Here is an 11415-nt window from a genome sequence, read left to right as displayed (position 1 = left end):
CGTGGGGCTGAATGCTGGACTGATCATCGACTGATCAAGTCCAGGCTCAAGCTGAGAATTCGACCTCCTCATAAGAAACAGCAACCCCAAAGGCATCTTAACACCAGGGCCCTGGAGTCCCCAGAATATGCAGCCAGCTACCGCCACAAGCTGGCAGAGGGACTTGCCAGCCTGGACAACGACACCAGTAACGGTGACCTTGATGTTGAAAGCAGGTGGAAAAAATTGAAGACAACAATTCATCAAGCTGCCTCTGAGACCATCGGCTTCACTCAGAAACGTCATCAAGACTGGTTCGATAACAGCTCAGCTGCCATACAGGAGCTTCTGGAAGCCAAGCGCAAAGCCCATACCACACTTCTCTCCAACCCTCATTCTCCACTTCTCCTCTCTCACTACAAGGCCATCCATGGTGAAACACAGAAACAGCTGAGGATGATGGAGAACAAGTGGTGGCTCAGCAAGGCCCAAGAAATCCAGAGGCATGCAGACAACAACAACACACACGCCTTCTCTGATGCTGTAAAATCCCTGCACGGCCCACGAAGACAACACATTGTCCCAGTTAAATCTGCAGACGGTTCTGTACTACTGAAGGACAAACAGCTAATACTTGAGCGCTGGGCAGAGCACTTTGACTCCCTGCTCAACCAAGTAAACCCTTCAGACACATCTGTCCTTGACTCCCTCCCACAGCTTCCATCAGTTCCCTCCCTTGATGAACCTCCTCAGTTCACAGAGGTCCTCTCTGCAATCCGGAGCCTTAAAAACAACAAAAGCCCTGGACCTGATGGACTTCCAGCTGAGGTCTTCAAGAGCGGCGGTTACCTCCTGACACGGAAGCTTTACCACCTCATCTGCAACATCTGGCAAAACGGGACACTTCCTCAGGAATGGAAAGACAGCAACATTGTCACCATTTACAAAAGGAAGGGGGACAAGTCAGTCTGCGGCAACAGCCGTGGCATCTCCCTACTTTCTGTTGCTGGCAAGATTCTTGCAAAGGTAATGCTGTTCCGTCTTACATCGCACATTACCGAAGACATCCTCCCAGAGACACAATGCGGCTTCAGGAAGGATCGAAGCACTCTGGACATGATCTTCGCTGCGCGCCAAGTTCAGGAGAAATGCAAGGAACAAAACAAGGACCTCTATATCACCTTCATTGACCTTACAAAGGCATTTGACACAGTTAACCGTGACATTCTCTGGACCATACTGCAGAAATTTATCCTTCGGCAGCATCCTGTGCGTCAGGGTCCGCACTGCTCACCCCTTATAGGGGAAGGGTCTAGAAAAGGTGACCTAAACATTGCTTGTTCCACCACACCTGGGTGGCCCACCGCAGCCACCAAGGCATCCCCCCTCTGCGGTCGAAAATGAAATATAATCAAACCCATGACTATGAACCTGGCTTCCTGGAATGTTCGCACCCTCCTCGATGCTCGAGACGGGATGGAGAGACCTCGAAGACGAACTGCCCTCATCGCACATGAGCTGAGAAGGTACAACATCGATATTGGCGCACTCAGTGAGACTCGGTTCTCAGACAAGGATTCACTCACAGAAGTTGGTGAAGGTTACACCTTCTTCTGGAAGGGTCTCCCAGAGAATGAGCGAAGACTCCATGGAGTTGGCTTTGCTGTGAAAAGCAGCTTACTCAGTAACATCCCTGAGTCCCCCCAAGGCATCAGTGAACGGCTTATGACCTGGCGTATTCCCCTGGTAAAAGGTCGCTTCGCAACTTTAATCAGCGCCTATGCTCCCACCTTGGATGGTGACGATAACACCAAAGATGCCTTCTACGAGTCCCTGGATGCTACCATATCCAAAATCCCTGCCTCTGATAAACTTGTTCTGATGGGTGACTTCAATGCCCGAGTAGGTACTGATGCCAGGCTCTGGAAACAAGTAATCGGAAGGCACGGGACGGGGAAAATAAACAGCAATGGCCTCCGACTCCTCACTCTGTGCTCTGAGCATCAGTTGATTGTAACTAACACCATCTTTCAGCTGAAAAAGAAATACATCACATCATGGATGCACCCCAGGTCCAAACATTGGCACTTACTGGACTACATTATCACAAGGCAACGAGACCAAAATGATGTCTGCATCACGCGGGCCATGCGTGGGGCTGAATGCTGGACTGATCATCGACTGATCAAGTCCAGGCTCAAGCTGAGAATTCGACCTCCTCATAAGAAACAGCAACCCCAAAGGCATCTTAACACCAGGGCCCTGGAGTCCCCAGAATATGCAGCCAGCTACCGCCACAAGCTGGCAGAGGGACTTGCCAGCCTGGACAACGACACCAGTAACGGTGACCTTGATGTTGAAAGCAGGTGGAAAAAATTGAAGACAACAATTCATCAAGCTGCCTCTGAGACCATCGGCTTCACTCAGAAACGTCATCAAGACTGGTTCGATAACAGCTCAGCTGCCATACAGGAGCTTCTGGAAGCCAAGCGCAAAGCCCATACCACACTTCTCTCCAACCCTCATTCTCCACTTCTCCTCTCTCACTACAAGGCCATCCATGGTGAAACACAGAAACAGCTGAGGATGATGGAGAACAAGTGGTGGCTCAGCAAGGCCCAAGAAATCCAGAGGCATGCAGACAACAACAACACACACGCCTTCTCTGATGCTGTAAAATCCCTGCACGGCCCACGAAGACAACACATTGTCCCAGTTAAATCTGCAGACGGTTCTGTACTACTGAAGGACAAACAGCTAATACTTGAGCGCTGGGCAGAGCACTTTGACTCCCTGCTCAACCAAGTAAACCCTTCAGACACATCTGTCCTTGACTCCCTCCCACAGCTTCCATCAGTTCCCTCCCTTGATGAACCTCCTCAGTTCACAGAGGTCCTCTCTGCAATCCGGAGCCTTAAAAACAACAAAAGCCCTGGACCTGATGGACTTCCAGCTGAGGTCTTCAAGAGCGGCGGTTACCTCCTGACACGGAAGCTTTACCACCTCATCTGCAACATCTGGCAAAACGGGACACTTCCTCAGGAATGGAAAGACAGCAACATTGTCACCATTTACAAAAGGAAGGGGGACAAGTCAGTCTGCGGCAACAGCCGTGGCATCTCCCTACTTTCTGTTGCTGGCAAGATTCTTGCAAAGGTAATGCTGTTCCGTCTTACATCGCACATTACCGAAGACATCCTCCCAGAGACACAATGCGGCTTCAGGAAGGATCGAAGCACTCTGGACATGATCTTCGCTGCGCGCCAAGTTCAGGAGAAATGCAAGGAACAAAACAAGGACCTCTATATCACCTTCATTGACCTTACAAAGGCATTTGACACAGTTAACCGTGACATTCTCTGGACCATACTGCAGAAATTTGGCGTCCCCTCCAAATTTCTCGGCATCCTAAAACAGTTCCACAGCGGCATGCAAGCAACTGTACTTGTTGGTGGCCAGCAATCTTCCCCGTTCCCTGTGGAAGTCGGGGTGAAGCAGGGCTGTGTACTGGCCCCTGCTATATTCAACCTGTTCCTGATGGCAGCTACGCTCCTCTTCCATAAGTCCATCCAGGAAGGTGGCGGCGTACAAATCCAATTCCGCCTGGATGGTAACCTGTTTAACATCAGACGCCTACAGGCCAAGACCAAGACCCTGATCAGCGGCATCCACGAGCTACAGTATGCAGATGATTGTGCTCTGCTGGCCCACAGCCCAGCTGCCATGCAAAATGCCCTTGATACCATGTCCTCCGTCTACCGATCACTCGGTCTCGTGATCAATGTAACCAAAACGGAGGTCATGGCAAAAGAGAGTTCTCCAACCCCAGCGTTCACCCTCAGTGGCACACCCCTCAAGGTTGTCCAACGATTCAGCTACCTCGGCAGCATTCTAACACCCTCCTGTCTAATTGATGATGACGTCCAGGCCCGCATCCATCAAGCCTCCAAAGCTTTTGGCAGATTGCGTACTCGTGTGTTCGAAAACAACCACTTAAGAACTCCAACAAAAGTCGCAGTCTACCAAGCAGTGTGTGTGTCCACGCTGCTATATGGCGCAGAAGCCTGGACCATCTATCGACGCCATGTGAGACGCCTTGATGCATTCGACATCAGGTGCCTCCAACGAATCCTTGGCATCACCTGGCAGGATCGTGTTCCACACACCGACATCCTTCAACGCACTGCCTCCACCAGTATCGAGGCCATACTGGCAAAGAGGCAACTTCGGTGGGTTGGACATGTCATCCGGATGCCTAGCTGCCGCTTGCCTCGACAGGTGCTTTATGGACAACTCTTGTCAGCGAAGAGGAAGCCTGGTGGTCCTAAGCTGCGATACAAAGACCAGCTTAAACAGACTCTAAAGAACTGCAACATCAAGCCCAGCGATCTGGAGTCTGCTGCAGCGAACAGGCCACTGTGGCGCTCCTTATGCCACGAAGGGGTGACACAACTTGAAGACAAGCGCACCCAGAGGAGGATCGTGCGGCACGAGCAAAGACACCTTTGTGCTGCTTCAGTACCGTCTCGCCAGCCCGGTCCTGGCCTCACATGTCCTGAATGTGGCAGGATTTGTGGCTCCAGAATCGGGCTTCATAGTCACCTACAGTGGCATCGCCGCCAGCGCCAATAACCACTGTCCAATACCCCACAAAGCAATGGAAGCGACGTCATCCTCGACTTCGATGGACTGCCAAGAGAGAGAGAGAGTGTGTGTGTGTGTGTGTGTGTGTGTGTGTGTGTGTGTGTGTGTGTGTGTGTGTGTGTGTGTGCGTGTGTGTGTGCGTGTGTGTGTGCGTGTGTGTGTGCGTGTGTGTGTGTGTGTGTGTGTGTGTGTGTGTGTGTGTGTGTGTGTGTGTGTGTGTGTGTGTGTGTGTGTGTGTGTGTGTGTGTGTGTGTGTGTCAGTGATTGCATACAAATGTGTAATGTGCAAAGCAGTTCCAATTCTATTTCAGTGTATCTCTGGGCCGTCGGCTACTCAGTCTGATGAGAAAAGCAAGCGGGGGACTTTAAAACAAACCCTGTGATCCATGAGTCACAAGAGCTTAGACCACATCCTCCGTTATTTCGGTGTAATTGCAACAGCTCAATGCACACAGTCAAAAAAAAAAACAACCTGGATCACGGGCTACAGTCTGTACGGTTTGCTGATATACAAAAACCAATATTTTTAAGCTATTTTATTAAGCAATTGAAACAATGCTTAAAATACATGTGCTTGTTTTGGATACCACGCCCACCTTCACATATAGTACATATGCATTTCGAAACCAAATTCCTCTTGCATGCATGCAATTCCATGATATAATAGGGCATTCATCATATAGTGCCTCTGGAAACCCTAAAATAGGACAACTGTGTGAAGAGCAGGCTCAACGCCAAGAATTCGGTGTTTGAAAAGGCAGGCTTTTCCTGGTTTTACACTGTTCTAAAATTAAAACGCAGTGACTGATTTTTTTGTTTAGAATCTCTCTAACACAAGAAGCAAGCTCTGTGTTACCTTAAAATACAGTAAAGTCTCATTATATCGATATCGGATATATCGATAGTCCCGGTTATATCGATACTATTTCTATGCACGCACGGAGAAAATTACATGCAAACAGGGTCGGATATATCGATTATTTATTTACTGTATACTCAATCCTTGCCAATGCCAGACATGTGTTGTCAGCTTCAACACAGAAGTATTTATCTGGATTTTATTTAATGATAAAGCTATGTCTCTTTTTCGTTTAACCTTTAATAGTTTCATAGTTCATCATGTATCATTTCTTACACAAGTCAAATTGACAGAATCAAAAAGAGAAAATTCTGTTGTGAGGAGGGACATAAATTTAGTCCACACTTTTTACATTTCAAAAACAGTCGTGGATTTCACTTTTCTCCACAACAAAGACGTTTGTCAATGTGGTTTCAATGTTCTTATTTCCCTTTGTTATGAAAAAAGTATTTATTTAAAGTTAAATTGGAATTTTAAACTACAACTATTATCATCATCATAAATTTAGGAACATACAACAACAAATGCAAGAACTCGAGAGTCAATTTTCACTCATTACAAATTACTGTAATTAGTCCTCTTCAATTAATGATTTATTTGAATTGATTTAAATGTACTGCTTTTTCTTTTTGGCCTGAAATTAATTATTCGTGATAATTACTTTGAAATGATTACATGACGACCGTTTATTTAACAACAATGTGGCACTCTGTCCACTAGATTGGACCCTCGCTGTCTTGCTGGTTCTCCGAAGCGCAAAGCTATTTCAGAATCATCTTTGACTGTATTGCCCATACTAGCACATCCCGAAAGTGCTCTATGGCATGATATCTGAGGAACATTGCCATTTTAAATGTGCCGTGTCATACTGCTGCTCTCAAACAGTGATACATTGTGGCCATAATGTACAATGACAGCGCAAATATACAAAACAAGACTGCCACGAATTTCACTTCATCGTTGCACGGAGACTAAATTCTGTTTTGTTGACCTTTCTAATGTAGTCAGACAAAAAAAATCTCAGTTCAAGTCTTTTTCTTCAACCCATGACCACCGGAACGCCTTCCTAAAACTCATATCTATTATGTATATTAGCTTGCCTGAGCGAGTTGCTTGTTCTGTAGCCACAAAGGGACATAAGTCTTCTTGTGCCGGTCCCAAGCCCGGATAAATACAGAGAGTTGTGTCAGGAAGGGCATCCGACACAACATTTGTCAATCAATATCCAGATTAATTTTAGGACATTTTCCAGAGGAACTTTCGTGAATATATTAAAACCCGGAGTGTCGGTCGACTTTCATCACCGCCTGATAAACACACTACACCATAGTTTTTGTATCTTGTTGTCTTTAATATGGTATGTCATGCTCTTCTTCAATTATTTTTTTACCACAAATCGGGATTGGGACTCCTCATGACTTTTAAAGGATTATTTCTGTTATGAGAGAAAATCCAAAAAGACAGTTCAGTTCTTGGACAGTTTGGTATGAACACCATTGTATGATTTTTTTAACCCAGTTAAAGTGGATTGTATACTGTATTCTCCACTGTCCCATTTGAATTTGCCAAAGTTTGGAGTGTTAGTATGATAATACTAACAGTACAAAGTAGTATCTCGACAGTGGATCACATCCGTATGTGTAAAACAAATGATTCACATGAAAGTAATGATTCAACTCATGCACTTTGATGAAGGAAAAGGGTACAGATCCTGAAATATGTTTTCCTTTGTCACTTTGTGTTGTGTGTCGTGTGGACCGGATGTGGATTGCTTTTCATCATTTTTGGCCACAATATTCATCAAGGAGGAGACTGTGCTGAACGGTTCCGCCTTCTCGGCAGCAAATATGCCAGCACTGTTTGTGATTGGGAGCAATGTCGGTGCCATTTGACTGTCATCGCAGGACAGCTTTGGGGCAATTGTGTTTTTTTCCGCCTGTAATGGGCAGCATTTTCACAGCCCCGCTTTGTTCAGCAGAAAGGTCGGTGCTGTTGGACAGTCAGCAGCGGGAGGGATGCATGGCTTGAGGGGCCCGCAATGAGAAGAAAGGAGTGTTAGCGCAGAGCGCCGATGCGTATGTTGGAAATGAAGTGGATTTACTTGGGACAGGAGATGTGAGACAATTTCTTTTCGTCAATAGATGCTACATCTTCGTGTTTACTTTCAAAATTTAGCTTGTAGCAAATGTGCACATTCCACCATGACACTTCTGATCCACTGGTGAAAATGAGGCTTTCTTCCTCTCCTCTTTCATCTAGAACTGCTTCATGTAACAATGAGGGTGCAGAAAGTGCTTAAGATTTGAAAAGGACACCACCATTTTCCCGGTCTGCCCACCATTACCAGAAACTACCGTATCTCCGCCCTCTGCCCTACAGATCCACGAACTGGACGTTAGACGGCTCTTCAAGCAGCAAAAGATCAAGAAAGCTGCAGGACCTGACAGAGTGTCCCCCTCCTGCCTGAGAGTCTGCGCTGACCAGCTGGCTCCGGTCTTCACACAAATCTTCAACAGATCCCTGGAGCAGTGTGAATTCCCATCCTGCTTCAAACAGTCTACTATCGTCCCAGTTCCAAAGAAACCAGCACCCTCGGGATTGAACGACTATAGACCTGTCGCTCTGACGTCTGTGGTCATGAAGTCCTTTGAACGCCTCGTGCTGAACCACCTAAAGAACATCACCGGACCTCTGCTCGATCCTCTTCAGTTTGCCTACCGGGCAAACAGGTCTGTGGAGGATGCAGTCAACATTGGACTGCATCACATCCTCGACCACCTTGACAACACAGGAACCTACGCAAGGATCCTGTTTGTGGACTACAGCTCTGCGTTCAATACCATCATCCCAGAACTCCTCATCCCCAAACTTCTCCAGCTTGGTGTGTCCCCCACGATCTGCCAGTGGACCCTCAGCTTCCTGACAGGACGGACACAACAGGTCAGACAGGGAAATATATCATCCACAACACGAACCACGAGCACTGGAGCCCCGCAGGGATGCGTCCTCTCTCCATTGCTCTTCTCTCTCTACACGAACGACTGCACCTCAACGCACCCAGCTGTCAAATTCATAAAGTTCGCAGACGACACCACGGTCATCGGTCTCATCAAAGACGGCGACGAGTCTGCGTACCGACAACAAGTGGAGCAGCTGGAGCTCTGGTGCAGCCGTCACAACCTGGAGCTGAACACGCTCAAGACAGTTGAGATGATGGTGGACTTCAGGAAACATCCATCACCACAGCTACCCCTCACACTATCCAACTGCCTGGTGTCAACCGTTGAGACCTTCAAGTTCCTGGGAATCACAGTCTCCCAGGACATGAAGTGGGAGGTCAACACCAACTCTATCCTGAAAAAGGCCCAACAGAGAATGTACTTCCTGAGGCTGCTAAAGAAGCATGGCCTGCCACAGGAGGTGCTGCAACATTTCTACACCGCTGTCATCGAATCCATCCTGTGTTCTTCCATCACCGTTTGGTTCGGGGCCGCCACAAAAATGGACAAAATCCGACTTCAACGGACAGTTAGGACGGCGGAAAAAAATCATTGGCACCGCCCTACCCACTCTCGAGGACTTGCACACTGCAAGAATCCAAACTAGGGCGCGGAAAATCTTACTGGACCCTCCGCACCCTGCCCACCACCTTTTCCAGCTACTCCCCTCAGGCAGGCGCTACCGATCCATGCGCACCAAATCCAGCAGACATTTAAACAGCTTCTTCCCCCAAGCCATTAACTCTTTGAACTCTTTCAACAGTAGCCAAAATGGAACTGTATAGTGCCACTTAGCAGTTTTTTTGACAACGATATTAGTGCAGCGTGTTCTACCGGAAACAAATTCCTTGTGTGTCCTACATACTTGGCAATAAAGATGATTCTGATTCTGATTCTGATTCTGAGATTTAATGACTGACTGTGTCCTTTGTGTTGTGTCACATTAGTAGTTTTTTTTGCTCTTAAACATCAAAGAGTATATGGGGAAAGTTGTTAATATTGCGCAACTGTCCATGTTTTTATGTTACTGTTGTGTCTATTATTTTGCTTTATGTTGTCTATTATTTAAAGGACAACCAACGTCACTTTTTTGTATTTTAACTGACACCAGAAAAACGTTTTATAGCATCTAAAATACTCAAAACAAGCAGTATGATATTTTTAGTCAAATGCAAAACACCAATAAAAATGACAGTGTCCAACATCTGCAAAAAAATTGAGCTGCGAATTGGGCATTTTCAGAAAATCCCGCCCCCAGTTCGTGACATCACGCCAAGACGTCTTCTATTGCTTGTGAATCAAAACAATGGCTTCAGATTCGGTGAATATGCTTTCTTGTTACACATCCAGTTATGAATATGGTTCAAATAGTTCTGAAAGCATACATGTTTGCAATCGAAAATGGAACTGTATAGTGCCACTTAGCAGTTTTTTTGACGACAATACTAGTGCAGCGTGTTCTACCGGAAACAAATTCCTTGTGTGTTCTACATACTTGGCAATAAAGATGATTCTGATTCTGATTCTGATTACAGAATTTATTTGTGCCATTTTGAGGCAACATTGGGGGAAAATCTCTCACACACAAAAAGAGGCACAAAATGGCGACCTCCTGTGGCCACCTCCGTTTCCACAGGCTAATAAATTCCTTATATGGCGCTTGGATGCCCTCTTCTGGCCTTTTGGCGGCTTTGGGGTGCAACACGAGGTCCCCAGACCAAACATGTACAGCAAAATACATTGACATGATGGAAGGACCGCTACAATGCGTCTTTTTATGGTCAAGGGCGGTCCTTTAGTGACGTCACGTACGGACTTGTCACCAACTCAAAAACAAGACTTCCTGTCGAGTCTTAAAACGTAAAATATAGCTATATGTGATGGAATATTTGAAAAATACACTCAGTAGAAGTCATTTGAAGCCATTTTACAAATTATGGACACAACTTGTCCGGAGACGTCGGTTGTCCTTTAAAGCTCTTTGTTGCATCTGCAGCTGTTGTGAAAGTGAGTATATAAATAAGGATGTGTTGTATTGCATTGTATTTCAATGTATTGTATTGTGTTGTATAAATGTAAAAGTCAGAAGTAAGTATGTTTCCTGCATACATGCAAGACTCGTCGTTCTGATAACTTGTCAAAATGTTCAAAAAAAATACACCACTCAAATAATTTTTATTAGCCTTTTGCCACTGATCAAGATGGGAAAAATCACATCCCATTCTTTGCATGATGGTTGAATTAATTCTGGTGTGACTTTTATTAATCGAAACAAGTTCCCACAGCGTTATAGTAACTGTTGTGAACTGCATTGCAAAAACTCCTATTTTACTGATGCTAGTCATCACAACTAAAAAAGTATATCTTGTCGATATGTGTTTTAAGAAAAGGCATAAGCTTGCTTTTTTCAGTTCTCCAGAGTCAGGTCATGAATGGGAAATATCTTCAGACTATATTGCTGTTTGTTGTTTTTAGAGGTGCCCATTTCACGGTAAGATCAGAGCATTGTCATCAAATGGTGAGTATAGTTTTGTTTTTTTTTTATGTTGCTGTGCGGATGACCATTTTGTGTTTGGGAGCCTTTTACTGAGAATCTTCATCTTTATTAAGTTCATAGAATTGCTTGCTCTGGAGTCATAAGGGGACATAAGCCAGTGGCTTCTTGTGCCGGTCCCAAGTCCGGATAAATACAGAGGGTTGTGTCAGGAAGAGCATCCGATGTAAAAGCTTAGCCAAAATAAACATGTGTTTCAAACTTCTGAAGATGGAGGACACTTATTCGCTGTGGCGACCCCTTGAAGGGAAAAGCCGAAAGGAAAAGAAGTTGTCTTTAATCTTTCCATGGTGCCTCTGTGTGGCTTGGTTTTCATTTTTTTTCACAGCATGAAACGATAAATTCTTCTTCTTCTTTTTCTTTGGGCTTTTCCCTTCAGG

This window comes from Hippocampus bargibanti, linkage group LG08 (genome assembly GCF_051943395.1).
Source record: "Hippocampus bargibanti isolate YZ-2025 linkage group LG08, ASM5194339v1, whole genome shotgun sequence".
NCBI lineage: Eukaryota > Metazoa > Chordata > Actinopteri > Syngnathiformes > Syngnathidae > Hippocampus > Hippocampus bargibanti.
The sequence above is the reverse complement of the archived record's forward strand: the minus strand, read 5'-3'. Positions refer to the sequence as shown.